The sequence below is a fragment of the Asterias rubens genome, chromosome 21 (genome assembly GCF_902459465.1).
Source record: "Asterias rubens chromosome 21, eAstRub1.3, whole genome shotgun sequence".
NCBI lineage: Eukaryota > Metazoa > Echinodermata > Asteroidea > Forcipulatida > Asteriidae > Asterias > Asterias rubens.
Window position 1 is genome coordinate 3,323,417 of NC_047082.1, and position 25,356 is coordinate 3,348,772.

At 37.0% G+C, this 25,356-nt stretch overlaps 1 long non-coding RNA gene across 2 annotated transcripts in view; it reads left to right on the forward strand.

The window, feature by feature from the left end:
• Positions 1-1,097: 1,097 nt before the first annotated feature.
• Positions 1,098-25,356, forward strand: part of LOC117304400 — a 90,248-nt gene continuing 65,989 nt past the window's right edge. For both annotated transcript variants that reach the window (XR_004520593.1, XR_004520594.1), the window contains exons 1-2: positions 1,098-1,147; positions 3,868-3,944. This is a non-coding gene — a long non-coding RNA (uncharacterized LOC117304400). The remainder of the gene's footprint in view (positions 1,148-3,867; positions 3,945-25,356) is intronic.

Sequence of the window (25,356 nt, forward strand, 5' to 3'; positions counted from 1 at the left end):
AGTAATAAACCAGAGAGGAACGTGACTGGTAGAGTGCTGGTTCAAGTCACACTCCAGTAAATTTGCTTTTGTTCAAACCCAAACAATTTTGGAAAAAATAATAATAATAATAATATAGGCCTTTACATCTTATTCTTGCATGTCGGCTTTTATAATACCCTTTGTAGAATTGCCTATCATGAAGTGTTATCCCAACTTTTGTGTGTGTGGACACCAGGCCTAATAGACCCATTGTTTCATTTCACTTTCCATGCATAGACCATCCCTTCCCACCATGACCATATTTTCAAATTATTCTTCAATGCGCCAGTGTTATTTTTACAAAATGAGAAATTTGCTGTTGCAAACTGCTTAGGCCTTGGTCCTTTCTCTATGGGCCTATCGACCAAAAGGACCTCAGGTATAAATGCAACAAATTGATAATGGCCTGACGTCTCGACCCTAGCAGAGTCTTTCTTGTGAGGCACTTATTTGTACAAGTATTCCCCATGCAGGGCCAAACGAGCGACCTACCAGACAACAAACAATTCAAACACAATTGTACCGTAAAAAACAGAACGGCAGTAGGCATTACAAATACCATCCTTTTTTAAGGTACTGGTTATAACTCGTTTTTACAGTTTTCCAACTTCAAAAATCATAGAATATTCAAGTAGTTGAGTTTGATCATCGTTAAAGCGATATACCGCCCTCAACTTTGGGAAATACACAAAATAATAACATACACGGAAAGGTAGGTCCACACGGTATGCACTGGTGGAAAGGCAAGCATTTTGGTAATGTTCTTTATGTTTTTGTATTTAATTATCAGAAAACTGCAAAAATAAAGGGTAATAGCAACGCTTGGACTTGTATATAATCCTATTGAAAAAGTATCCTAGAGTTCCATTGTTTTGTATCAATTGTCAGCAGTGTCCGTACAATAATGACCGTTAGTATGCGTTCATTCACTGTACAAGTACTATTACCAGTAGAGGGCGTCATTTTGGACACCGTTAAATTTGACATCGCTACACGAGGGCGCTATATATAGCACCGTGAATGGTCGATTTTAATTGGTCTAGAATTCTGACGTCACACCTACTGCGGAAGTACATGTTGTACAGGTGTCTATTTAGCAGACGATAAGTAAATAACGAAAAAGAAGGTAGGTACTTTTGTTTTCTTTCTTAAATAACTTCAATTGTATTGCCTGCAAGTTACAATAAAAAGACAGTTTATCCGTTCCAAAAATTGTAAAGGCTTAATGGATGGTGTTTTGAATGGAATTTGTCATGCTCAACATGTGAAGAAAATGACGAGGGGAAAGTGAAGTTGAAACACAAATTCTTTTTTACAAGTTTAGGGTCGTCGTTGACAGTTGCACATGTCATGTGTGCATTATGTAAACTGTCGCAACCAGTTCTCTTCTGAAAAATGAAAAGAAAAAAGATAACTCTTGCCATGTTGTGTTGAGGTTTATTTGAGGGATAACTTTCCGTATGGCGCCACCACTTTTTCACTCATTTTTAGAAAAAGGGATATCTCATTGAGGTAAATTAGATACTACATTATTTCATATCGAATGAAAAAGTGGTGGCGCCATACGGAAACTTTTCCAATAAAAAAACCTTACTACCATGGGTTTGGCTGATACCTGAACCCTTACACGTAGGGCTTTTTCCACACCTCAGCTTAAGGCTCTCGCTCTGGGCTCCATTGAATACGGTCATGACGGTGCACAATGCACACTACTCAGATAGATGGGGCCCAACCAAGCACCAAGCCGGAGTCTTAACCCAATGCCCTGACCTTAGTTAGCCCAAGCTCATGGAGCCTTGACCAAAGCTGTAGCCTGAAGCGTGGTTCATACTTCCTTCCGAATGAGAAAGCGAAGCAAATTTTGACGTCTCAATTTGCAATGAATAATTTACAACAGTTGAACTGTGTTCAACTCCTGCGAAAGATTGGCTTCGAAAACAGCCATGTGACATCGAAAAAACATTCGTTCACAGGAAGTAAAAACCAGGCTTTATTCCAAGCTGGAGCCTTAGCCCAGGCCCAGTTTTGGAAAGGGCTGTGACCCAGACCAGTATGTAGTATGACCAGTCACTTAAAGTAAAGGAAAACTAAAACAAACATGTACTTACCTAGGTATAATCTTGTGCCACCTTGAGCAAGTTTAATCGATTTGACACTAGGTGGTTTTAGTACCATCCTTACATTTTTGCAATTTACGCCCAAGATAAAAAACTGTTAACAACAACTCTCCGATACAGTTTCTATCGGTCTTAGTTTGAATTACAATTCTGCAACAAAGTTGTGTCTCTTGTAAACATACTCCGCGCAAAAATATATCTCGGTGTCCATTGAATTTATGTGTACAAGCAAGATGCGACCGTGAAAGGACTGGCTGATTTATTGAGAGGTCGGAAATTAGAGTATGGACAATGAACAGTTTAATAACAGAAGTACGCTTTTTCTGCTTGGTCTTGGTCTTGTATTTTATTCACTATTAATTTACCAGCAACATTGGTGGCAATGAAGTTGAGCCTCATCAAACTCAAAGATATAGAGCACTATTTATTGTTGGAATGTGAAGTACTCTGGTATATATGTAGCCATTTTGGCAAGCAAATGCATTGCTGGCAATGGTCATTGTCTGCACTGATCTATTATTGCATCAAAAGAGTTGCTTGCATATTTCACATTTCATATTTTAAGCCTATTCCCCTCTAGTGCTTTGCACTTTTTAGTAATCTTTGAGCCTGATATACACAATGCAGTGTAAAGGACACACATGGCAATGTATGGAAGGTTGGTCCAAGTCTTAACAGTAGAGGGCGGTATACCATGTCACCATTAATATTCTCTATCAATGAAATCAACTTGGTTCTGATTGCTTCTTTCAAGCATAATGCTTAACAAGTTGGGGTTTTTTGCCCAAAGCTAAATTTTTAAAATAATTGTTCCAGATCTGGCTAAAATAGTTTTAAAGTTGTTTACAATATTTACTTTCAAACTAATTACAAGCAATTCAACTTCAGAGTTATTAAACAAAAAGTAAAGAAAAATCCTGAAACTTGCAAGCAAATCCCAAGGCAACCAGACTTTGTGAAATCTAGTCTTGTTCCTTTAAGTTACTGAAGCAGTTATTGTTACTGGGTAAAGGGAATCCAACAAATATGGTCGCACCATTATAAAAAAGCAAGACGTATGTTAAAAAGATAATTATTCGACTGGGAAACATTCAATTTAACACATAACCCAGCTGTGTGTCAATCAGCATGCTGTGGTACATGATTATGTCATTGAAAGTAGATAGCGATATGGTTTTACATTATTTACCGGTGTGAAACTATAAAGTACTTTCACCCGAAAACCAAGTGAATAATCGTTTTACTCAATAAGGACAGATGTTGCTCAAAATATTATTTGAAACAACATTTTTGTTGTTAGGGCAATTGCACACATAACAACAGAGAGTCCAGAGTGTTTATTTATCCCCTTGAATGATAATGTTGTTAAACGCTGTACAGCAATGTCTGTAGCTTTGGCTTGCAATGTTTTGAACTTTTTTTACTTTATATAAAATTCACAAAAATGTTCAGGATAAAACTAAAATGTCCTAGGTTGCACAGTAGATCTTTTAAAACGAAGATTGAACACCAAGTAGACAACATCTTGAAGACCTTTTTTCAGAATGCTGGAAGTCAGAATGCTGGAATTTGGGTCCAGAATGCTCCACAGTTGTGAACAAACTTGGATAAGGAAAACAAAACTCCTACTCCGAGTATAACGAATAGTACTGATCGTTTTTATAAGGTTCATTGTAGTACATTTTTGTAAGAATGTCTCATATTTTTTTAATGTTTAATTCAAATTTAGAATTTGCTGTCCTTGCTCATCTGTGTTGCATGACTCTTGTCGGTGTAGCTTTCAGTCTCGACTCGACTGGGATAAAGGTATGTTGTTTACATCCATTTGATCTGCCTTTAAAACGTTCATATCTGTATATAATTCAAGTAATCCACAATGGAAACAGTTTCCATTGTGGTTGATTACTTGATATTTGAAATAAAAAAGTTGCATCCCCTTAAGGTGATCGATCAATACTAAATGATCAGTTACCATTACATAGGTAAAAACGAAACTTTGTTATTTTCCCTGTTTTGCTGAAAATGTGGTTTCGATAGTACTTTTAAAGAGATAGATTTGAAATGATCAGTTACCATTACATAGGTAAAAACGAAACTTTGTTATTTTCCCTGTTTTGCTGAAAATGTGGTTTCGATAGTACTTTTAAAGAGATAGATTTGAAATATTTTCAAACCGAATATTAGATTTTTTGAGAGTCACATTATTTTTCATAAGGTTGAACTTCTTACTGAAATAAGATTCCTGAAGAGAAATGCCAACATAGTTGTTTTAACAAATAAAGAAGTAATAATACAACAGAAGACAAAATAAAGAAATACTAAAATCGATAAGAGCCCATGAATTTTGATTTGAAAATGAAAGCAAAAAACCAAAACCCACCAAAATCATCTCAAGGTTAAAATACAATAATAAAGTGATATACGCAGAGATAATTTCCATCGCCGCTTATTGTCATAAAAGCACAGCATTAATTAGTGCTTTCATGGTTCTTCAAAGCAAATTCACAAGGACTTGGGGTTTGACCATCCATATCCTTGTAATTTTTCATAATCCGGGTGTAATTATTGCGGAAAGAAATTAGATTCTCATTTATAGTATGCGCTTATTACATAGATGTTGTACAAAAATAACAATTTATGTGAAACTGTTACAAGGTGAATGATGTATTTGTCATGAGTACAGAAATTCAACATATTCAATTATTCAACAATTCATTACTAGAGTGTTTACCATCAGAGTGGAGAATGTCATATACACCATTCAAGGGCGAAACTATACGCATTCTCAATTCTAAAACCTCAAAAAGCACCTAGGCATACTCCATATTTATGAAACTTTACGCCCAAGTCTATGGAATCACTAAGGTGTTCACCTCGAGGGTCTGTGAGTGTTCTTGTGAGGTTTGTCGGCATCCAGTGTTGGAAGTAGAGGGAGTGTACTGCTACGGTTCAATAGGGGGCGGTGTTGCTGCTAACTGAGTAAGCATCACGCTGCGAATGAGTGAAAACATTATCATCGTTTGTCATGGGTGAATCCATTGTGGCTAGAGGGATGATAAGAGGATTTAGTGGTTGTCGCAGAGTGACCATGTTCTTTTGGAATGATATCTGGGGAAAATATTAGGCCTACAGTTCAGTCTCTGATTGGTGTGCTCACAGGTTAGTTGAACGATACTAGGAATCGAGTAGAGGTGAAGTAGCAGAAACATATGCTCTGAGCATCTCTTATATTCAGGCGTCAATGAGACGAGTGTATGACTGAGTGTAGTTTCAATACTGTACCGAGTATCGTTGTGATTATGTGAACATGCATCATGAGTGTTTGACACTCTCGCAACCTGTCAGTCTCCTAAAGGTGTATGATCGCCAACTTTGAAAACATCAGTCATTGAGCAGCAAACAGTGTTGATGCCTTAAATTCTCAGGTTCCTCAAAACATTTTCTGTACTGTACCAATCCCCCTCCCCAACCCCGCACCATAGCCCCCCCCCCCCAGCCAACAGCTACCAACCCTACCACTTACCATACTTTATGTGATGCTTTACGACCAAGCTTTTTAACACTTGTTTTTACAAAGGGAAACATTCTGTCCCAGCCCTGCCCCCCATCCCAAGCGCCCCTAGCCCCCAGGCCCTACTATTCTAAAGAAATTGGAAAAATTGCTGTCATTTAAAATGTTGACAAAATTGTTTGTACATAATTATACACCTGTCATGATTTATTACAGTTAGAGTATACTTCAGCTTTTGTATTGATATGTGGAAAGTGTGCGGACAATGCTTGTATAGGATCAAGGGAATTTTAAACAGCATTCAAAATGGGTGTCTGGCTGTTCCAATTAGTCCCAACAAGAATACTGAAGTGACCTTGCAGAATCTGAGTCTTCATTCTAAGTCGGCCTCCTGACCTCCTCTTAAAAAACATCTTAGGCCCTTTTCGAAACCACGGCTTCGGCTTTGAATTCGGCTTCAGGCTCCGTCCTCTCGGCTGAAGCCCTGAGTGCATACGCAAAGCATGTGCAATATTGTCAAAACAACCGCTAGCCTGAGCCAAATCCTAAGCCGATCAAGCCATGGTTTCAAAAAGAGCCTTAGAAAAACAACAGGAAGGAACTACCAATATGTGACAGTTAACACCATTATTGTAACATCCTTATCCTTCGAACAGACCCCCATTCTCCCCCAATGCACTGCAAAGATTACCTACAAAGTCAACTGTCAAATTACTCTTCATTATCCGAGTGTTCCAACTTGCCCTGTTTGCTTTCCCATAATTTCTTGTCTGTTGAGACAGGAGACAGTAGTATCGACAGTAGAACCTTAGAAGAAATCAAATGCTTCCTGGGTGTGACACTGGTCGTAGATTTCACTCAAAAGACCTGCGTAAGTTTTGAGAGTGGTGATTAGAACCAATGAGTAGAGCTTTCTCAGATAAAATCGTGTGTTCTAAGTTTTGCTGAAAATTTTTGTTTAATGTCTTGTGCATGTGCAATGTATCTTTAGTGGTTCGAAAAGAAGTGACAGAAGACCAACTAGTTGCAGTGTGTTCTAATAAATATATACTGTATTTTGAAATAGAATTTCTGGGTGGATAGTCTGCAAATTTTACTGGAAGATTTGAAAACAGCCTTCAACCAATCTCAACACAGCATGTCCTTGTTTAAGTTGACCTCTTGATTGAAATACCATTCTTTTAAAGTTTTTGCACATTATGTTGTGAATTGTTTTCTTTAAAAAGTGTCATAGAAAGCCAGCCTCCCTGAAAGTATATTGCTTAAACTCCCCTCTTGTTTTTGTGTGTGTGGGGGGGGGGGGGCCTTACTTGGCACTTGAAGCTGTAAACTTTGCATAGACCTTTGGTACAGAAGGACAGTTGATCATGTAGAAGCACATTTTGTTTTAATGAATGTGTCCATCAACGGAAAAGTCATACACAAAATCTGCCACTTCCTTGTTGTGTACTTCTTGAACCCTGCCCCTAGTTATTTTCCGGAACTTCCTCTTATTAACTCTTGTCAACCTATCCAAACTTTAGGCTTGTAAAGAAACACCAGTTTGTTTTGGCTTGTTGTGTCTGAATTAACTGTGAGCTTCACAAGCAGTTGCACATTGCACTTGACATTGACATCGTATATTGCGGAGAGCAATTCTATGTCACTATTGCTTTAAAAAATATTTTTTAATAGCTCTACCTTCACCTTTGATAAAACAATTGCAGTATGCCTGGAGAAAATAAAAATAAATAACTGTTTTTACGCATTAGGAAAGTTCCATGTTTCTTTGTTTATTACGCGCAGTGAACTCCAGATTCCAGAACAAATCTGCAGTGGTGAAGAAAAAGTTTAAAGAAGTTTATTTCAAAATCCTATATTAAAAGATAAACTGTATAAAATAAGGCAACGCCTGTGAATTAATGAAAAAGCTGGGCATTTGAAAAGTGTACTATTCCCATGTTAGTAATTAACAGAAAACCTCCATAAAAATTGAAACTTCCATTGTCCCCCCAAAGCACCAGGGGAAGATGGGAGGATATTATCCTACACAACTGTTAATGATTTTCCAGTGGTGGAGCAGAATGATTAACTAGTGGTGGCAAATAGACTCACTGATACACACCGAGGATGCTTCCAGAATTCCCTTAGGGCTGGAGGAGAATTGTCCCAGCTTAAGCTGTCTGCATCTACGATAAATAAATGATGAAGCAGGCTTTTAAGTTTAGTGATTGGGTCGTGTGCTCGCATCTCTCTCGCTCTCTCTGTCGTTACTGGCGACTACACGCAGGTGCCTTTTTGCCCTGATGATCGCCAATTATTAGGAAGGGCGACTAGGGTAGCTTGTCTGGTGGATTTCCCTCGTCTTCCAATTCCTTCTTCCCCACCAGGGCTGAGCTAAATCCACCCCCTGCTGGGATTAAATATAATTTATTTATTATTTTTGATTTTCGGGTTCTGGTAGCTGTCTTCCTACTCAGTACTTTTTTGAGGTAGAATTGATGAAGTTTAATGACAGTGGCAGTAATCTTTATGGTTTGAGCACTCAAGCAGTTAATATTAACATGGGTTGGATCATTTGGATGTTGAATGAAATATTTTTTCTCTCTTCTTATCAGAGATGTTCACTTTCATATTTTTATGGTATCAGTGGTCTGAATCTTAACTGAAAGTTTCCAAGCCTTGTTTTAAAGTTTAAAAATCTTGCCTATTTCTCTCCAAAAATTATAAACACAAAAGTCATCTTTGAAGTAAAGTATAACTAATAAAAAGTTGAAGGTTTATTTGTTTTTTATTTTTCCCAGATTGCTGGTTTTTGTGGTGGAAAGTGGAAACAGAAAATTATAGTAGACAAACTACTCATCATTGGCTCATTAAGGCTCATTAATTGTTGCATTAATTGGTGCATTAATAAACAATTATTTACATTTTGGGTTTTTCAGAAATTATTCAGAAATTAAAAACGGGTACTTATTATTTGAGGGTAAAGCTAATCAAAGAAAGTAATCCGAACCATCTCCCACTCCTAAATTGCCAACTACATAGGTGCTAACATTTTCTCACTCAACGGTCTATTTGTACAATGTTCCCCGCAGAATAATAAAGTGAGAGAAAAAAATGGTTATGTAGTGATATAGAAGTTTGCACAGTATTCAAATTGGCACGACAGATGGTCGAGTGTCGGCTAGGCCTAATCTCTCTAGGTCTATTTTGTATGTAGTGTGTGTGTGTAAGAGACTTCATTTGCATGAGAATAGGTGAGCGCTTGATGCGGGCAGATGGAGCGCTTGTGAATGGCTGGCTCGCTATGGTTGGCTAACATTGACATCAATGGACTTTGGTTCTTAGTGATTGATGGGCTCACGCAACCCTCAGTTTTGGCATACTGGGTTTGTGGACTCTTTACTGCCGCTATCGTAGATTGGACGACGCTGTGTGGCTAGCCACTCAGACTTGCCTCTACTTTTTCTTTTATAGCTTTTTTTAATTTGGGCGGTGAGGCTGCTGTATTGACTTAATCTATAAAAAAAAAAAAACGAACAAAAAAACAACGTTTGGGTTAATATTTTTGTGAATGAATTTATATGAATGAATAGAATATTTTGGGAGCTTAAGTAATAATGGTATGAGGATTTAAGTTGGCGGAAAGGTTGAAGGTTGTCTGCTAGTAGGGGGGGTTAGTAAAGGGTTAGAGAATTTAAATATCTGGGCTAAAATGTCTTGAGTTTACACAAAAGGAAAGAATTGTTTGGATTTTGAGACCTAATTTTGGTGTCTGCTTTCTTTAGCCCTATTAATTTTGAGATGAAATCAAAATCTCCATAAAATCTGATACATGTCAAGTTTGAAAAACTCCTTGAACACAAATTGTGTTTATTAAAAAATACATAACCAGATGTACATATGTGTTTTTTGGTTAATTTGTTGATGTTACACTTTCTGCAAAGTAGGCATGTTCAGGCCTACCACCTGCCAAACTGTGCAACATATACCCTTGTTTTGTGCCACTCTTTAAAACTTTGTTATGAAAAAAAACAAACTTGTAATAACAATCCTATAACTTTTTAGTTGAGTGGTGGTAGCTGGCTGGTAGCTTCCATACACAGTATACACAGTGTGTGCACATGATTGCAGCGTTGAAATCTTAGGATTGACTTATTGTTGCACATGTTGTAGACATCTGTTTTGTGGAAGCACTTGCTAGTACTTGCTGTCTCCTATAACCATAAATGTTTAATGCTGCCCAAATTGCCAAATGCCTGAGCCTAATAATGATTGGCCCAATATATTAAGTGATGAAAAGTGAGCCACCACCACTGGCTTGACCACACATGGCATAATTTGTTCACCAAGAAGAAAAAACAAAAAAGAAGAAGAAGAAAAAAACCTCACCGTGGATTTGAAATCATCTTTGTCTTGGTTTGATGGATTTATTTGTTGTGGAATAGAATCTTACGCTTGACCAGTTGTGGCTGATTTTGTTTTGATGTGTACTTTCCTTGTGTGTAATTGATTGAACCCAGGAGACAGGTGTACTGATCTGAATATGTTTGCTCATTGCATTATTTATTGGTTTAAATAACAGTCAAGCTTAAGAATAGAATTTAATTAAATGTGTACTGCAATTACTGCATGTAAAACAATTTCTTTATGGAAATGAGAAAAATTGATTTTTAAAAGCCCACAATACATCATAAAATGAAAAATAAAACTTGATAAATTTCATGATGGAGTGAACTAGAGCTCTTTATCAAAGCCAATTTTCATGATAGTTACAAACTTAATATCTTTATTGAGGAATTGTTTTAAGTAGTTACTTCATTATTTTGCAATGGAGTCCAGTGTTTGAACCCGATTGCAGGCCAATAGCCAGTGATTTTAGCCCCAGGCAAATAAACTCATAACCGGACAGGACCAGCAAACGTGTTTTTTTCAGTTGAATAGTCTTGTCTCGCTTGTGTAACATGTTTTTGTTAATAATATTAATAACGTCAAAAAATTGTGTTCAAATGTTGACTTAGAAACTGGTAACAGTAAACATCTTTCAATTCTGTCTAAAACAATCAAGATAAATCTTCTCTTAGTGTTTTCCCAAATAAAAACAGTTTAAATGTTTGTAAAAAGTTCTTTCTCGTTAAAATTCTAGTCTTGTAAAGTAAACTCTGGTTTTGAGCTGCAAGCCCAGTGGAATTTTACTCCAATTTGGAGTCATGGTGTCACTGTCAGTATTGTTGATGCATACATGTATGTAAATGATTATGAGTGGATATAGGATTGAAATGGCTTGGTTAGTTTACAATTTATACATTATACATAAGGAGAAAAGTCTGAAATTTAGGGAGACCCTATGTACTTCACTTTTGTGTCAATAGAGGGCAGTATAATTTCATGTAGGTTGACCTGAGGACCATGACAAGTTGAACCAAGTTCTTGAAAAGGATTCCATAGCAAAGTTTTCGGTTTATCCAAGATAAGACTTTGTTAAGAAGATGTTTCCAAGTGTGTACATGATACTTTCCCCAATTAATCAACAAGAAAGCATTCTATTTGTGCCATGTCCAACTTATACCATATCTGTGTGTAATCTGATGTGCTGAAGTACAAGTGTTTTATTCCTATATAGCAGAGATTACCTCAGATAAAAGATATGCATTTCAAACATTCAATTTCAGTCTCAATGTCAAAAGGCCTGTGTATCAAGCTAACAATCTTCATTGAATTCGGTTACATCGCATGTACAATTATACATATTATCACAAACACACACATCCCCACACCTGACACCAACTGCCCTCCAATATTCCAGCTAGCACCCCTTATTTTTGCTTTCATATATCCTTGTCCCCACCACTGCAGTCTTGACGTGTCACTTTTCATGATAATCCCCGGCGCTTGGGCCCTGATGAAACCCAACGCCAGCCAAGCGATACCAAATTTCAGAAACTCATCTCGCTAATGGAACGGACGGAATTCCCAGGCGACCATCGACGGCAGGCGGGCCGGTTCCGCGGCACACGACCGTCCTTTCAAATGCAAATCAGGCTCAAGCGGCAAAAAAACCCAGGCCTGGCATGATGTCCAAAGAATGGGTCTGTGTTGACAGAATTAAGAGAAGCATCAGAGGGATGTTAAAATACGTGACTATGCAGAAGGGATGAAGTTTGCTAACAATAGGCCCATAGAGGCATGTATAATGCCAGCATGCGGGCTGTTTTTTTATGAATGGAAGGTTTTTTTCTGGCTATATTTTTACAGTGGTATAGAACTCCTCGCGTGTATGGAAATATTGAATCAACGGATCTTTCGCTTGGTAGGACATTTGAATATTGCTCAACGCTCACAGGCTGCTGGGCAGCATAATTGATGGTTTCCCATTATACAAATTTGTGTGTAGGGGGCTTGTAGTTTTAGTTTGAACATTGTATGTTTATTCGGTGAAAAAAATATGAAGGAATGGGTTTGTTTTTCCTTGTTTGACTAAATTGTTCCTGAGTATTTTCAGTATTGATTCAGCTACAAACTAAGTGTTCATTGTTAAAATGTTGCACTTTATAGAATATTATATATAGGTCTATTGTAATCTTTGATGACCGAGTAGTTTGGTACCATTGAAATTTTACCTAATCAAATTTAAAATCCCCATTAAAATTTGTTTGATAAAAAAAGGTACACAAGAATATTAAAAACAGTGGAAATAGAAGAAACTTGTATTTTTGCAGGCAGTAATAATTCAAACAAATGTATAAAAAGTTAATTAAAAAAGGCTTTGTAAGAATGCCAGCATATTTGCCAAAATAATGGTTGATGGATGTTGTGAAATCAATATTAGATTAGACACAGGTGTTTTGCGCTGAAAATAACCTTTTGATAGCCCAGTCACCAATTAAAAAACAGTAATAAAAGTTCTGTAAATGAAAATGTTTAATTGATGTTCCAATATGCAAGCTTCTAAATAATGGTTTTAAAAAACTTATTGAAACCAAGACAGTTAAAAGAGCAACTATAAATATATTTATAGTTGCTCTTATTCTCCACACCATGCAAAGCTTCAAACACCATTTAAGACAGTTAAAGCCTAACTTTCCTTTTGAAGTTGTCTCGCCGTCTTTTTTCAAATTTGTAAACAATTTGGTACCTTTGTGTTTTGTATTTAAATGCAAAATGATTGTAGGTGGACAGCTTGGAGGCACAAGTTTGAGCAAATTTTGAGACTTTACCACTTACATGTACACTAGCGGAATCCTTAAAGGCAGTGGACACTTATTTGGTAATTACTCAAAATAATTATTGGCATAAAACCTTACTTGGTAACGAGTAATGGGGAGAGGTTGATGGTATAAAACATTGTGAGAAACAGCTCCCTCTGAAGTGACCTATTTTTGGAGAAAGAAGTAATTTTCCACGAATTTGATTTCGAGACCTCAAGTTTAGAACTTGAGGTCTCGAAATCAAGCATATGAAAGCACACAACTTCGTTTGACAAGGGTGTTTTTTTCTTTCATAGTTATCTCGCAACTCCGGCGACCGATCGCGCTCAAATTTTCACAGGTTTGTTATTTTATGCATATGTTGAGATACACCAAGTGAGAAGACTGGTCTTTGACAAATACCAATAGTGTCCACTGGCTTTAACGTTGCTTAAAGATAGGGTCATACTTAGTAATGACACTCAAAACACTGCGTAACTACCCGAAAGCCTCCTTGTTATAAAGATGGTGATGGTTGTAAGCATCCTGCAAAACTATTGCGTTTGAAATGTTGAGACTCGTACGTGTCACAACCTGGGTTCTTGTCAGAACTTCTCTCCAAGATGAGATTTAAATAATACATAGTTATTCCAAGTAAACATATTTAGTTCTCCACTTCAAATTAAGGTATTTTTGCTTATTGTATTCCTTTCTCAGTTTTAAACTTTAAGCTTCTAAACAAAATTTACAGAAACTGAAATTTGACTTTCAATTTTAATCCTCCTTTAATTATGAAAAACGTTCACTGAGCAAAATTATCAGCAAAATCATAATCCCAAACCGGCCAATTAAAAATTCTCCAGCCATAAACGATATCACCTTAAAATGAGGCATTATGCAGACTGTATACCCCCTCCGGGGAATATACCAGGCCTGCCCCCACAAAATAAAAGAACCATATTTTCAATATGTGGTTGCTAGGTGATATAGTAAAGCCAACATGTTGGTTGCAAGCTCCTTCCATTCATGGTCAGTTTTTGCACCTGGTGTCCGTATTTGGCAGTTAGGACCTGAGGGCACGCCAACAATGTAATTCCCCATTCATATCATAAGCACTCTATGGGTCCCCCCCTGTCGCTATTTTTCTTCTTGGGGACACAGGGCTGGTTTAATGAAGGAGCAAAGTCGTCAAGTCTGTTATTTTTTGGAGTGGGGCAGACTGGTGGAGTGTGCCGCTGAGATGGTTGCAGCGCTGTGATTGGACGGTTCTAAGGATGTATTTCAACCCGGGAGTTCATTTATGCGAGAATTAACGGGCGTCGGTTCTTTTCAAAATTGTTGTACAAGTGTGTGTAGTATGCCCCATTTTTGTTTGTTAGGCCGTGGGACAATTATTATTTTGTGCTGTTTGATTTAAAAATGTTCCCGAGATAGTATGAATGTCAGTCCTGGAAAAAAAAATCAAACTAACCACAGGGATAGAAAAAAAGGACTTTATCAAAACCACTTTCCTCTTGATGTTGATGTATTTCTTCTGGATTTGTCAGCAGTCCAACGCCAGAGGCAAACAACATGTTTTGCAATTTAATTTAAAAACTCCACATAAATCATTCCCAATAGTTGAATAATTTCCAATCCAGCTGCTTGCAGGTGTTAGCATGTACCAAGGGAAAGTAAATAATAATCCTCAATTTTTAAAAATCAAATTTTGTTGGATGATAAATGTTGCTTCTTTTCCCTTCAACATTACTAACTTGCAAATGAAAACTACTTCTCTGACTTTTGAATTTTAAAACTTCAATTCAATGAGCTGGACAGTAGAAACTGTTGTTTGAAAAAATACCATGTTACTTTTATAACCTGCATTTATTGTTCTTTTGACATGTTTCTTCGTAGCTTCGAATCATACAAATCTATCGGCAACTAATGTTAATAATCTATGTGTGTAAAAATGGGAATGATGGGAAAAGTCAACTTCTTTTTTTTTGTCACTTTTTGAATGCAGTAAAGATGAGTGCAATGTGTTTATGTACAAGTTGATCACATGCAAATTGAGAAAAAAAACATTTGATCCCTCATTCTATCGGATGATTTAAATGATATTAATCTTAATTTAGTTTCGTGATTTTGACCTCTATCATTATTATTATTATATATTTTTTTTTAAAAGATTTTGTGTGGAGTTTAATTCTTCAACAAAATTTGTCTACGAAATCGGAAGCTTTCATTGTCAACATGTTTTCAGGAGCAGATAGTAGTACTTAGGAGGGATGGATCACTGAGATTATATTTGTCATTTTATCTTGTTAATTGCTCATTTAATGAGCAATTTTGTGGATTTCTTGGTTTTAACAGTCAAAAATGTGTCACAGTTATTTATACAGAAATGTACAAATGATCTTAATAGTCCCATCAGTTCTCTTAATGCTTGATTTATCTGGCGACTCTACCTGATGCATTGTCTATCACTGACACTTGTCTGCACACCTCCGCAAACCGCTCACTAGTCAATCTTTGACGTGACAGCGTGTGAAGCTGAAACAAAAACCTATCCAATCAATTGATGAGATGATTAACCCAGCCAACAATTCAATTATCTCTCAACGTAGCTGACACAGACAATGTCGGTAACCGTCAAAGGCAAAGGCGATGTTATCTTGGGCTACCATGATATGACACCTGGATCCTCAGGCATACGCCAAGCGGCTAGATCCAGCCAATTTTTGCTTCGTTTGATTGACTTCAGAATATTAGAGAATCCAACAGGACGATTCAGACGGTAAAAGCACCAGGATATGGAGTAAGAGAAGCACATTATACGCTCCACTGGACAGAGGAAAAATTAGTGTGAGTAATTAGTGCATTTTTCAGATCTACGTGAACTTTTCCTTCGCCTGTGGTGGGAATTAGTTGACTTAATCGTGCACACGTACGGCACAGTCCAGCGGGCAGTCCAATGCTGTGAAAAGTATGGAGGAAGATTGGCAGAAAATTTGCTGAATTGGATTAAAAATTTTGGAAAAGCAATTTTCACTTGGTTTACACCTCACTTGGCTTTTCACAAATTGTATTGAATTACTGAGAGGATTGTGTAGTCTTCTTGTTTCGTTCTTTCGAGGGATTACGCGTCTTGTGCTGCCGATCTTTCTGGTAGATTGTCATACATTTTAATCTTTCGTCTAGCATCTCTAATCCCATGAACTTTCCAAAGGCTTAATTTTTGTCCGGAATTATTGCTTTTCTGTCAATTAATGGTCGCCAAGTGGTTGTAGTCCTCATTTCATTCTACATGGTTGAGTTTGTTTTGAGAGGTTAAAAGTTTTTAAAGTGCATCTTTTGTTGACATTGTTTGGAAAGAGTAAACCCAAAAAGTTAGAGCTGGTATTTTATTCAATGATCTTCGAGAAAGTTATGTTTGGATTTGATCTTATACCTTTTGTGTCTTGCAAGGTTAGACAAATGAGTGTAACTGAGAAAAGGGTGTGCACTGTTACACATTTTTTCTATGGAATAAGTCTATGTGCCTTGAAATATCAATATCAAAATAAAAATCAAATTTCAGTGCATGACTGCTGTATCTCCTGAAATGGCACTTACATGATTTGCCAAAATATTAGGCCTGTCACCTTAATAACAGCCTGGATATATTCAAAAAGCAATTGCGCTCCGAGATACAACGTATTAGTAAAATCGAGTTGCATTGTTTTTGCACTGATGTGCGGATGTATAAGTTGTTATTTCTGATTTGATTCAAACTGATTTTGCAAAGGTATCAAACAAACATTTTCTGAATGACCATTTCTGTGAGTAGGACTTATTATAAATTCAAAACCCATTGCCGGCTGTGAAAGAGTAAACCCAGTAAACCCAGTCCTTCAGTTAGTCCTTCAGGAATCAGATTATAGTTCAGTCTTGTGGTTGAAATGGTGACAGTCTTAGGCAATGAGCTGGTCTTCAATATGTGGTAATGACCTTGATTTGTGGCTGGCTGCTGCTAATGAACCCAGTCTTAAATACCTTTAACGATAGAAAAAAGAAAGAAAAAAACGGCAAAAATCATCTAAATGTGTGACTTTTCATTTATCCAATATAAAAATAAAAAAAAAGTTTATACATGTTCAAGGGCAATTCTTGGCTGTTCAATTTCTGTTAAAAACCTAACTTTGTTGCACGTGACAAAAAAAATCATCTTGACATTTAACAACATAAGAATAACTATAAATAGTAGACTTGCAGGTAAAACCATGTGTAATGATATCTTTTGAGGGAGTGTTGGCTCTGAAAAGAGCCGGTGAAAAGAGCCGGTGAAAAGAGCCGGTGTGGTCTTGACGTTTCGAACAGTATACTCTGCTCGTCTTCTCACACATTGTTGTGGCGGCAAGTCTACTATTTGTTCTTATTCTTTAGACCATTTTTTTGACAACATACTCGAGTATGAGTCTTGATGACAGTAGACTAGTATCCTTCAAAACATAAATTGGTTTCATGGCATAGTAAGTTGCATTTCATTTTTAGGGAACTAAACAATTATTGACTTTGCTGATGATATTGATTGCTTAATCAGTGTTAAAACAAAGCTAACAAGTGGTGCACACACAAAGAATGCATACATACTCACCTCTGCTTAGGCAGCCTAACCAATTACATTTAGTGCCTTAGTATACATTAACGTCTCCGCAGGAACTCGGCACTTTAACTCCATGAGAAGGCCATTGATTGTTCTCATTGATTATAACATTATCTTTCAAATCACAAGAAAATACAATTAAGACATGAGCGAGGCATCTCACTGTGCCGAGGATGGTTTGATGACTTGCTTTGGGAGATGTGAAAGGTCTTGGTCCAATTTAATAGAGCTGTTAGCAGATGATAATGCAGACAGGATAAAGACTCGGTGTAGCTGTGGTGGTTATCTGCAGATTTTCATCTCATATTTCTTCTGAATTTTTTTTTAATTATATAAATATAATATAACTTTCCATCACAAAGGAGTACATTTGATCTAAATTGAGATATATTGGATCTGTTTCAAATTTTCAAAATTTCCCAAATGTTATCATCAGTTTCTTTTGTAGTATCGATTGATATTTTTAAAAGATAGAAAAGAAAAATTGAAAAGCTGATGCAAACTCAGATCCTTAAAGCAGCAATGACCTCACGTTTTGACCCTAATATTGTTTACCCTTGATTGATAAAGAAACCTTGCCCATTGGCAGTGCTACTTTTTTTTTTATCTACCAGTAAAATGCACTGGTAGTTTTTAATCTGAACTCCTAGTCCTACTCTGTGTTCAGCTGGTTTTGTTACCACTGATGTCATCTCTGTTCAGTGCCCACATTTTTCATTTTAAAAGTTGCTCTTACATAACATACCAAACAGGTTATCCAAAAAATGTTTGCATTCAAAGATAATTCTGATCAAAACATGGTTTGAGTGGAAGAAAGGGTACCCTTCCAAAACTTTAACTTTGTAAAAAACCATTGATGCAACCATTTTATGACACGCCTCTTTGTCTTTTGTTTTCTCGTAACATTTAAGCCTAAGCCCTTTGGCCTAGATTAATTTTCAAAACTTTCATCATACGTTAAGTTAGTTGTTTTTTAAGTACTGATTAAATCAATTTTGGATCCAGGTTTTACCAAATAATGAACCATCCTCACAACATTGACTTCTCAACTTTGCTCATTATAACATTGAATAAAAAAGTACATACAGCTGCATTTTTTGTTACATATACAGCTCAATCAATATTGGCACTTTCCAAGCACACAAATTTGTACCCACTACAATTTTATGTTTGTTCCAATCAGTAGGTAGTTCATTCCATTATTCACACAGTATCATACTTCAGCCTGTTCTACTTACAGAATCTAAAACCCCATTCATATACAAATATGGTGCAAATGTAAACAATACCAGCAGAAACCAGAAGTACAACTGGAACCCTCAGATAATGATCACAAATGCTTACAAATATCCTGGATAATACCCATCTGAGAACTAGGTTAAAGGGAATTCAATTCTGAAGAACAAGGGCCAAGGGACTATAAAATTTTATTGTGCCATGGATGGGGGAAAATTAGCCAGATATGCCCAGCTTGGGGCCAATGACAGAGAGTGTTGTTTCCATAAAAAATGCACTTATTTGTTGACTGCGGCAATAAATCTATGGACATTTGCCTTGTTCTGTTTTGTTGTGTGTTGGAGGTCGGCTTGGCAAGGATTGAAGATTGCTTGTGCTCTCCCACCTGTTTCTAGTGGTTCCAAGATTCAACCACAATGTGGAAGCTTGAGAAAGATGCAGAGTGAAAATAAGTCTTGGTTTTAAACTTTTTTGAAACATGTAGTTATAACTGCGCTAGTATTTATTGGGAATTCCTGCTCATGTTTATTAAAGGATTTCAAAAGTAGGATTTAATGTAGGTAGTAAGTTAGAAGGTAGTACATCTGCCTTTTACAAAACATAATAGAACATGACAACCATGGTTTTAAATGGTTCTTATTTGGTGCTTTCAATGAACATAACACAGTGAAGAGTTCGAATTTTACAAAGTACAAAAACGATGTCTTTTATTTATCAATTTGCAACCTGCAACAATGATTTTGTAACAATGATCCTTTTTTCCCCCAAAAGAATTCAGGAAAATTACACAAACCGATGTGTATTTCAGGGATGTAATCATTTCATTAAAATACCACTGACATGAAAGTTCATCAAATTCAAACTCTATAAAAAGGTGAAGAAAACTTCCTTTTTGACAATAAACTTTCCTAAAGGTCAAAAACACCACAAGCTGTCAGCTATTAACTAACAGTTTAGTTTTTTTTAAGGTCCAATGCAGATACAAATGCCAACAAAATACTCTTTTGAATAATAAAAGTTCCTCCAAAGAGATAATTTAGTACTTTTCAATGCCTTGGTTTTAATTTAGTTAAATACTTATGAGTAGGTAATCCATTTGAAACCTCAGTAAGTGTGAAAACCTGAAAAGGAGTCTTAAAGAAGAGCAGTGTTACTTCCACCTGGAAGGAGAGAAAATTGAGTGCCCAAACCCTAAAAGCTGTCTTTTGGATGGGATATCAATACCCTGTTCATTATGTACGATAATGGAACATCCACAATATTACTCCATGTTTGGCTGTGTGAGAACACATCGTCATCTCCTTGCAAAGTCAATCTGTAGCCCTCCCTGGGGCCTCCGTTTGAGATGACATTACCACATTTTAGGAGCAGAACAAGAAAATGAGAAAAAGAGATGGCGGAGAGGAGACGAGAGCGGGAGAGGAGAGGAAAAAAAATATTGCCGCTAATACCGCATCTGTGCTTCATCCGGTTGTGAGATATTTTCCCCGCTGGCAACTGACAGAGTGTGAGTGCTGTGTGACAGTTTAGATCAATATCAACAGAATTTACAGATAGCGTCTTGCTGAGCGCTGACGATCGGGGGCTCCGCACAGCCCGAACAGAGAAAAAAAAATACTGACAAAATTGAAATTTTTCGGTTGCAATGCTGCTTTTAGCCAAGGCGCTGTTCTTCTGACACCCCTAGGGGACTGTGATTGTGTGTTCAGGTTTAGACATGGTGAGAACTTAAACTGGAAAAGAGCCTCGGGTGTGATAAAATATGGATGAATCTTGGGTATTGTTGGTTGGGGGTTTTATTCATGAATAATGCATGACTCTATGGCTAGTATTATTTTGTCACCCTGCGCAAAAGGGGGTGAGGAAAATGCGGACCCCCCTCCAGGGTCGCGGTGGAGGTTTCCTCAGCCGGATATTAACAACTGATTCTGTGTGTGTTGGTTTGTGCGCTGGGGTTGGATGATATGCACTGGCACGATCTGAAGGGAAGTATGATTTCTTAGATGCAGTGTCTGGAGATGTGTTGACACCACTCAGTACACGTTTGTACCGGCATTGGAAAAGTACAGGTCTCACTTGGGACTGGTAGTGTCCAATGGAACTTCTTTGTTACTAATTGAACACTTAACTCTCATGTATAATTTAACTTTTAAGTAGGGAATATTTAAATTGTTGCATCTCAGTTCCTATTGAAGGTATGGCTACATGATAAAGCCATAAGAAGGTAAAACAAATCTTCCCTTATGTTTGTAAAGCTGTATGATAAATGGAAAGGGATGTAACTGTGGTTTTGTTCCAGGTTGTTAGCATTTAAAACAAATAAATGAAAATTAGGTCGGTGCACCTCAGAACATGTTCACAAGCAAACCTGAGCTTTATAGCACTTTCCTTTGCCTTGGAAACAAGGATTATGGACCGAAATCCAAACACACTGATATGAAAAACAGTTTGTGGTTACTTTTCAGTTAAAAGTACAGTTTTAATTTTTTTGACCAAGGTGGTTTCTTTTATTTAACCGATTTTTTTCACAAATCAATAAACTATCAATTCCCATAATGTTGGAATATGCAAGGTTCATAAGTAAACTGTTGCCCTCGAAAGTTATGCAGAAAATTAATTGGCAGTCAGGATATCAGACCAAAATGAGATAAGGGGGCATAAGAGTGGAATGTACTTCGCGGACATTAGTTCAGATGTCTCTAGTGATTGTTTAAGATTCCATCAATAACTTACCATTTCCTTTCATCTTTTCTTGGCAAAGCTGAGCTTCTTCTGCACCGGTGTACATGAAAATTACATGTATTTAAAATTAATAACACCGCTGCTCTGCTAAAAAAATAAAGTCCGTCATCCTGATGGTACATTTGCTCAAGGAGCAGTAATCAGCTATCTCCGAAGAAGATAAATAGATCCTGTGCACTTAAATCCCCGGGAGATTCACCGGCTTCTTTCTCCCTGCGGGCAAACTTTGACTCAACTCTCAGTCGGGAAATCCTGAGAGTCTAAACACCCTACCGTTTCTATCAGCTCCGTGCCTGTTCGGCTAGAAGAACCCAATCTGGTTACCAGAACTGGATTTACGATAACCCAGTTTTCGGGCTTGATTTCGGGACATTTAACTGCCTCTCCAGGGTGCTAAACTAAGCAGGGAAGGACCGCTGACTTGCGGGGGTTTGTATGGACAGAGGAGGGGGGAAATTGGCAAGGATATGAAATGAAATTTGTGGTCCCGGTGGACCGGTAGATGTGGAGGTGCAAACGAGTTTGGCTATAAAGTGCACTCAGAGTTAGTGGTTTCTTTCCGTGACTATTCGGGTGAAGGGTGGAAAGTACTTACCTTCATGGGTTGATTGAACAATTGTTTTCACTTGATAGGAAATTGTATCAATTTGTAATCAATGTAATCAATGGTAACTCAATCATTAATGCGAAATGAGGAAGCGCTATGATCTGTGTCCAGTTCCATAGAGCTGCTTAAGCAGAAAAATATTGCTTTACAGGTTTCAGTTAAGCAATACATAACAGGACACCAGCCACAAATAGTATGTGTGACATGGTATTTTGGCTTGAAACCTTATTCTGGTAAGCGTAGTGTTATTTTGCTTAGCTTCTTTTTGTATGGGTCTTACGCTTGTGAGCAAGTGTGTAATCAATGGAGTATATTATTGGATAAATTTGAAAGAAAATGGATTTATATAAAACAAAAAAAAATTTCCAGCATAAGAATAATTTATTTGTTATCAATCAAGAAGCATTCATTTGGTTTCAGTCCAGTCTAATGTCACCAGCGACTTGTCACAGTGTATCATCATTCTTAAGACTTTAAGGGTCTTCACATTATAGATGGTGGAAGCAGCTGTTTGCTCATTATGCCCTGCTCCTCTTGTCAAATAAAGTGTGGTATACTTTGAGTAACAAGAAACTTTTGTTATAGGCCTACACAACAGGCTTTTTTACAAGCTAGTCTCCTTTTGTCTTTGTAATGTCCATAAAAATCAATAAAAAAAGAAAATCCATTTTTAAAAACAGATGTTCAATGATTGTACAACTAATTAGTCAGATAATTTAAGATATAAACCTCAGTTTATCTCACAACTGAAGCAGATCATAATTTAACTAATAGTGAAGTCATCATTGTCCGTACGCTGCAGTGATTACATATTTCAGAAATCTGTGTGGGGCCTGGGCAACATTCAATCTTTCCCTGCATGTAATTTCTACCGGTTCGCTGAAGCTTAAGCTTCTCTAAGGCCCCTGATATCTCTGGCATTAAACCACTGATTAGTACCGATTGCCTTAGAGATTAATCAAAACTTAATCCACTACATAAACAAGTACCCACTACCCTGTGCAACACCACTAATGACCTTAATCCTGCCCCCATGTCTTGAAAATTGGCTTTTGTGATTTCTCACAATTTCCAGAAATGATTGTCTGAGAGGATCAGTGGCTATAATTCGTTTGAATCTTGTTACACTGGGCTTATTGCTTGAGATGGTAGTCTGGCTTAGAACCATTTTAATTACGTCTGTGCTTTGTTACTTTGTGGTGAGACAGGACAGAATGGAATGAGCAAAGTAGGCTACCCATTCTCAGATGAATACTCTCTAGTGTACATTAGTACCGTAGACTGAACATTTATTGAACCATCTTATTTCCAAGATTATTTTATCAAAATAAATTTAAAAAGAAACAAAAATTGTTGAAAAAAAATTCTTGCAGAATTGTCCTTACTTTGGTACAATAGAAGTAAGTAATGGTTATCTGTCGTGGTAATTTTGGTTTTAGCTTTACACCGATGTGTGTTAGCACTGTATACTCAGTACTTTCCCGATTGAAAAAAATCACAGGCATGTTACTCAGATGGGATTCAAACCCACAACCCTTGCAATTCTAGAGCAGTGGTCTTACCAATTAGACCACCCAGGTTGTCCGATGGCTAGAGGAAGTTTGAATCCTATATGTTTTAGCAGCACCAATTTGTTTGTATATGTTGTGTCGTTAAATTAACTTTTATCTCCAAACTTACTTAAAACCTCAATTCTGATTGGTCGATCTATAGCAACAACAGGTGTGATATAAACCTATAATTGCACGGCCCAAATCACACCCTCCGATAGTGCACTGTTCTAACTCTGAGGTTTGCGCTATTGTTAAGCTATGCGCTAAGATTTCTTGAAGATATCGCTTGAGCTCATGGAATATGGAAAAATAATATAGCAGGAAAGATTTATCTGGAGGATGGTACAACTTTGTAATCAGCAAGCTTTCATATTGAATCTAATCAATTAAACATGCAAAATACAAATACTGAACTTATCTTAAAAGTAGATTCCTCTCAAGAAATGCAACACTCAAGATGTACCTGCAAAGTGAACTCTATCTATCCTAATATCTTGAAAAGCCTTTACTTTAGTCCTTGAAATGTTCCTTTATTATAATAATAACTCTTTCCTCATGATTTTGCTCAAGGCATATTCCACCAAAATTGAGAAAATGTGCGGTCAAAGATTCTTCCTCACTATCTTCAACAAAATGCTAATTTTTCCGGAGTGCGCTTGTCAGTTCATATTTACCGCTGTGTCTAAATGCAGCTTGCGGACACAAAAGCAAATGTAATTAGTACTGGATTGCTCCCGGGGTTCTAACAGTTGATGAAATATTCTTGATTTTTTTCGCCCCTATTTATGACTTCACCTGATCGGACAGAAAAAACGCATTTTCTGTTTTTTTGTGTGATTAGAAAGGCGAGGGGGAAAAGAGGGGGGGGGGGTGGGGATGTTTGTTGATAGATCCATGAAGCTTCTTTATTACTCCAAGAGTTGTCTTCTTTGCTTTACCCCTGTGGTGAAATACAGTATCAGCCAATAGATTTTTGTTTTCATCAGTGGAAATATTATTTTGAATATTCATGGCTGGACTAGTGCGTAATTGGCAATTTGGATGTTTGGGACCTTGCCAGATGAACTGAGGGGGACACTAGTTTGGCCCGGAGCAGATTCAGTCGGCGCTTAATGATGTTCCATTACGGAAAATTAAAAAACGGGGGAAGATAATCCCTTCAAAAAGTTGTGCAGTCGTGATGTTATTAGTTTTGGACCCTTGTGGATCTAATACTCATTGATGAAAAGTGACTTACAATCGGAGTAAAAATGGATTGGGAGAACGGGTGGTGTAAGGTTGCAGTCCCAGAGAGATACATAAGATTGAACTCTGTAAGATTTGGTCCGTATCTATATCTAGCCCAGATTACTCTCTGAAAAAAGTCTCATCAGTTATTTTCTCTTGTTGAAGAATTGAGTTCAATGCTGCTAAGCAAAAGAAAACAATATAAACTTTCCAAATAAAATTTAGAAAGAGGAAAACAAATTACAGGAATAATTTTAGTCACATTGCTATCAGAAAGAAAACAATTTTTGACCTTGTGTGAGCAAAATAATTAGCCATCCAGTTTTCCAAATTAATAGGGTAACCATTTAATTTTCTGACAATAAAACAAGCTGGTAATAAAATAGGCCCTAATAAAACTTTTTTCATGGACATAGTGTTCATAAAAATTGATGGATTGAAAGAAATGCTTGAAATTAAAAAAGTTAGTGTTTTTTGAAACCCCATTACAGAATCAACAGACAACAGTTCACTTGTGACTCAAGTTGGAACCAAGCTGTAAACCTGTCA